Genomic DNA, 6,077 nt, shown 5'->3' with positions numbered 1-6,077 from the left:
CAGCTCGATTGGAGTGTTGGTGGGTGTGAGTGATGTGGTGCTTAGAGACAAAGAGCCAGGAGCACCAGTGGGCTGCGTCAACATTCACAGTAACTCTGGAGGTAGGTGTGAAGACTAGCAGACACTATTTATGTATAGGCTGTTAACAGGGATAAAGGTCTGTGTTCCAAACTGGAGAGAGTGTATGAGTAACGTCAGTTGTTTTCCTTACTGAAATCATGGCTGTGTATTCGCTACTGATTTATACCATTTTCATGAGGGAAGAAATCATCCTATTTTAAAATGAAAAATTCTGACATCTTCATTTATTTTTGTACAAGTTAAGTGAATCAGGACTGGAGTTAAAGGAGCAAGAACACACTTCAACTCACTTTAAAACATAGTGTCCCCTGTTCCCTGTGTTAGTCCTTAGAATTTTATACAGTTTAGCATTTCTGTCAGTCAGCTTCCCTTTGTTAATGTTGACGTATGACTTATTTGTAGGGATTTGTTATTTCTCTATGCAATTTTGCATACAGGTACTGTAATATTTAGTATTATGTGGTTTGCTGTGACAACAGAAAAAAACACAGAAGCTCATGGAGGAGTTTTTGAAGGCATTAAAGGGAGATTGGTATCCAGCTGTCACCGATATTAGTGACAAGAGATTGAATCCATCACCTGTCTTCCCTTGTGTACACCATCATTTCTCAAAAACTAATGAAGTTCTGCATTGATTCCTGACTCTCCATTTCGTTCCTTTTTGTCATCGCTATTTCTTTGCATTTGTCTGCACCTGCCAAGAGACTGCTGAAGTTAATTTAACAGTCCCAGACATTTATTCTGTAGCAGATCTACTCTTTATGCATCTGCCAGTCACAGGACTGTGGAATCTATCCCCATGACACTGGGGCTGGATAAGATCAAACGGATGGAGAATGCAAATGATAGTAAAGCTTTAATTATTGATCTGTTTGCAGCAAGGACATAAGATTTAACAACCCCTGGTAGGGACCTTCAAGCCACTCAGGTAAAAATGCTATTTTCCTAAACCCTTGTTCTGGGTCCTGCGTGAGATGCACAGAGTCAGCATTACCTGTGTTAATATACTAGCACTTTAGTAGTACTGCTATCATTAACAGAAGACCAAATTCTACTCTCAGTAGCCTATAGTCCACACTGCCCAGTGTTTGATTTATAACGATAAGCTTAGAGATTGGAGAGAGGTGGCATCCTAACTTGGTGGTCCTGAATCCCCTTCAGACACTCTGAGAGTCTGGTCCCTTCATTTAGGCGTCTGAGGCCACTGTCATTTTTGTTCAAATCCATACAGATATCAGTAGCTTAAGTCTGTTGCATCCAGATGGTTTTCATAGGCAGAGACGAGGGGAGTCCTTTCATGCCAGAAGAGCCTGTTGCTTACTCCAGACAAAAGCCAGGCTGCTGATCCAACTTGCAGGCAATGTGCATGATTATTTTGTCCCTGAACAGACACAACTCGCCAGGTGCACCCTCAGTTAGATGCCCAAAGTTACATGTCCCAGATTCCTCCTCTTATCTCCAGTGACCCTGTTTCCTTGTGGCATGTGTCACACTGCATTCCCATAAAGTATGACCCAAATTGTTTAAGTAAAAGAAACAGAAGTGAAGGGAAAATTTTAATCTGCTAAGTACTCCATTTAACAATAGTGTTTGCAACTCGGCTACATAAATATATGTAGCTATGGCCAAAGCCCATGAATATTTCAGTGTATACTTTTTGTTAACTGAACATCTGCAGTACAATGTATTGTTAAAGGGATATTGTTAAAACTTTGTAAACTATAGAACTGAGCAACCCTTTCCTTCTGAAAATAGGAATTACAACACAGTATTGTTGTTTCTTGTTTTTCTGTGAAGCTGTCATCAGCCAAACTCATTAAAAAACCCAACCAAGTCAACAACCAAGCTCATAAACATTGGACTCCCTTACTTGAACAGGGATGCCATCATAAAATAGAAACAGTTCACTCCCACAGCTGAACCCAAGCGGGGCTTAGTACGAATGTCAGTTTCTACACGAAACTACTAGAATCTAAGGGATTTGGACTAAGAGGTCAATCTTGTTCTGAAATTAAAATTGAAGGACTGTGTTCTACTTTTCACTTTTATAGCTCTTAATGTTAATACATACACATTTGATGAACACTTTCTCCATCTTCCTTTATGTTTACATAGGAAACAAGAGTGTCCCTCTTTTGCTCATAAGCTAAGAGAAATAAGTTGGAAAGTGAATTCATGTGCTGTCTGAAATCAAATTCAAGGCTTCATGTATGTCAGGAAAAAGGAGAAGTCTAAAGCCTTTGCTGTTAGTGAAGGAAATTTCAGTCCATGTTTCTTTACAACATAGTCCATGAACAGCTCTGAAGAGCATTCATAGTGTTGAGGGCAATGTTTGCTAATAGAAACCAGGATGATTTATCAAGATTGAAAAAAAATTGTCATTTCCCAAGAAAACAACACGGAGTCACCTAGCGGAAGTTAAAGTGGCCATGAAAACAAAGTCACTTGGGTGTTGACTTGGGTTATCTATCTGCTTAAACTCAGTCGGTGGCTATGCATAGACACAAACTTGTGTAGCTAATTCCCATTAATATCCAGAGGCCTGATCCACTGAAACCAACAGCCAGGCCTGTGATAGTTTGTCACCTCATCTTATTAGACTGCATAGGAGGAGCCTCACGGACTGAAGACCAGGATCCATAAAACCAGCACGGTGGTTTGTAAGAAACAACAACAGAAGGAATTGAGATTTATGCACTTATTGGGGGTGCAGTTTGACCCTGGGACTACCCCCAGGCAGAAGGCAGGTAAATGGGTGTATAGCTCTTTTCTATCAAACATGTTCCTCTTTAAAGGGAATGGTTTAAATATCTATGGGGTCATGGAAAGACCCCTTTGGATGTATAACTCTGCATGGGTGGTTAGGCTGCTGCTCCTTGTTCCTGTGTCTGTTCAAAATACGTTAAACCTCCCCCAGAGCAGGAACTGCTATCTAGCTCTCCAGAAATGGCATAGCCATAGCTAACTTCAGCTGCTTGGCATTTTGAAGGCTGAGGTGACGTTAGAGTGAAAAGAAGGGGTTTGAAACTAGACAGACTTTGCTAATTAGAAAACTTAGCACTTCAGACAGTTCCAGAGATGGTAACTGGCTGTAAGTCTTTCTGTTGAACTCCTCCATGCTAGAGTCTTCATTGCTCTTTTAGTTTGAGTGGCTGAATGGGGAACACTCTTCATATAAATTAGTAACATGCTTTTCTCAAAAAATGCAGTTCTGATGTAATGATTTAATGTATTTCCCCAATACAAGCCCATTATCAGTCACTGTTTTCCATCTGTGTTCCCAAATATGTCTCAGAAGTTGCTGAATAGGCTCCAAGAGGCATAGATCTCAGCCTTAAGTATTTATTTGAATTTTTAGAACTCAAGATAGTCACGTAGCCTAATCAATCTGAGTTACGTAAGTACTTTAGTATATAGTGCTCGCTTTACGCAGCCTCAGTTCAATCCTCGTGTTCAACCAGTTGGACTTCAAAGATGTCAAACTAAACAAGAGAAAAAACAATCTTTGGATGATGCAAGTTCAGTATTGTACCTTTGTTTTGCATGAACTGTGTTCAGTTACATTCAGCTTCTGCTGTGTACTTGAAGCAATCTGTACCAGAAAGTTTATTATGAAAGTACAGAACATGGATGACAATAGCCAGACCCTTTGGCTGTCACAGTGATAATAGTTATTAATTCTTGTGCTTTGATGAAGCAGAAAAAGAATGTTTAAGAATTACAGGAGACCCACTGATTCCGTGTTGGAATGAAACTATAATTACAACTATTGTTTGGCTTTGGGTTTGGGTTTTTTTTTTTTAATTGTAGAAAACAGTATATATGTTGCACCTTATCAAAAACAATGTTTGGACTCTATTTTTTAAATAAAACTGACTTACTGTACTGGAAACATTTCTTGAACATCTAATTAATTGGAGAAGTGTATGTCTCTGAATGATATTGACGTTTCCTTTTCAGGGATAACTGAAGCCTGATGAATGATTCAGGATATCTAATTCTAATATTAAGTAGGGAGGTAATAAAGTTCACACAGTGGACTTCAAAGAATCGGCCTTAACTGTTGGCTGTTTGATTTTCAGAGAGAAAGATTTTTTCCTTCAGCATCATAAATCCTTTATTAAACAAATCTAAAAAGGGAAGAAAAAAGATTTCTCCTACCAGGTTGTTATGCTTACAATAAGCATGAAACTTCTTTAAAGCTACATGTTGCAAAGCCCTTACGATTTCAACATTTCAATATATTTTTCAGTTGCATTTTAATTCAGAGCTAAGCTCAGAGACTTAAAACGGCAGGTTCAATCATGCCCATTTAATTGGATGAAACAACCCTTAAATCTCTGTCAGAGGCTAACTTTTAGGTAGTAGCAAAGAATATGGGCTTCATCCTGCTTAACGTACTAACCAAGCAAGTGGAAAGGCACTATGGCTTTGTGCAAATGAGACATTAACCAATGCTTTTATCCAAAAGCAGCATTACAGATTTCAAGACAAGCTCCAGGGACAAGTTTGATAAAATTGCTATATCAGCAATATCCTAATTTAAATGACCCATTTCAGAAGCCGGTGCTGCAGTCCCAGGGCCTCCAGCTTCTTCCATGGGTTGCTGTGGCCCTAACACAGCACAGTGCACACACTGAAAAGCCAGGAGGTATCAGGTGTGCTGCAACTTAAATAAGTAGTAATAGTTCATGTAGTTTGTAGTTGGTCATGAGGGACTGAGCCTTAGACCTACCTGTCATCACTTGTGATGGCACAGCTGGGAAATAGAAGGGAAAATGCTGAGAGGAGTTCAGTGCTGCCCTGGCCTAGGTCCTCATTTCCTCTGAACCAAACACGTGTTGCCATCCATGTGCCTTTTTGTTCCTTCGGGAGGCCCTTCCTTCCCATGTATTTCTTACAAGGAACATTATTCCCCTGTGCCATCCTGCTCTACTCCAAACACGATCTTGGCACTGGCATGCTGCACTGATTTTTTTGATTTGTTTTGTCTTGCTATCTTAATGAAATACCAAAATGATGGACTTTTTTCAGAAAAGTTGCTGTTGCATTGCAACAGATCAGTCTATACATGTTCACCATCTCGTCCAGTAACTAGCGGATTCACAGTGAAGGCATCCGGAAGCTGGGACATGACTGTGAGAACTGTATCCTGAGAGGGCTATGAGCTCTTTGGCAAAATTAAACTGGAATTGCTGACCTGTAGCTGCAGCATTTGGTCAACTCTGCATCCCTCCTTTAATCTTTCTTGCATTCTGAGCATAATTAATATGCCCAGTTTGAGCACATTATAAGCACAGTTTGAGCACAGTTAATGATTTCAACCCTTGCTATCCTCAGAATTATCTCGTATAGTCAGGGTCAAAACAATCTGAGTGTCCCTACAGATACAGTGCTTTCCCCAGTCACAGCAGTTAACTGGTTAGGAAGACACAACCATATGTGACAGCCAGACTGGGAGAGTCAGTATTTGGCACTTCTTCAGCTGCGTTTCATTTGAGAAATGATTCTGCAGCCTGAACAATCAGTGCACAGCTCTTTGTGGGGATTTGCAAAGCCCCTGCGGTCCGTTCCTGGCTTGCACAGCCTTTGGAGCGATGTCTGCGTGGGCCAGCCATCATTACAGAGCACATACCCTGCAGATTAACCAGCCTTTCTTTAATCCACAAAGATTTAGCAAAGGGCACAGAAAAAATTCACAGATTGCTTAGGAAACTAGACAGTCAACTATTTTAGCTATGGAAATCTGTTTCTTCATCTCAGTGTTATAGCCAGAAAGGCATCTAACTCTTGGAAGGACCCTGTGAAGTGTTTGCTGGCTAGTTTCATCACTAGGAAGAAGGAATATCTAAAATGAAGTTAAAATAATATGTTTCAGTTGAGTACAACCAATGTTACTGGTTTTCTTTCCTAATATGTTCTAAAAGACAACTTTTTCTCCCTTTGAAGTAAGCACTTTCAACAGTTGCTAGAGAGAATTGGACTGTGACTGTCCT

Source organism: Eurypyga helias, unplaced genomic scaffold (assembly GCF_000690775.1).
Source record: "Eurypyga helias isolate BGI_N326 unplaced genomic scaffold, ASM69077v1 scaffold7236, whole genome shotgun sequence".
NCBI classification, from domain to species: Eukaryota; Metazoa; Chordata; class Aves; order Eurypygiformes; family Eurypygidae; genus Eurypyga; species Eurypyga helias.
This window is presented reverse-complemented; position numbering follows the sequence as displayed.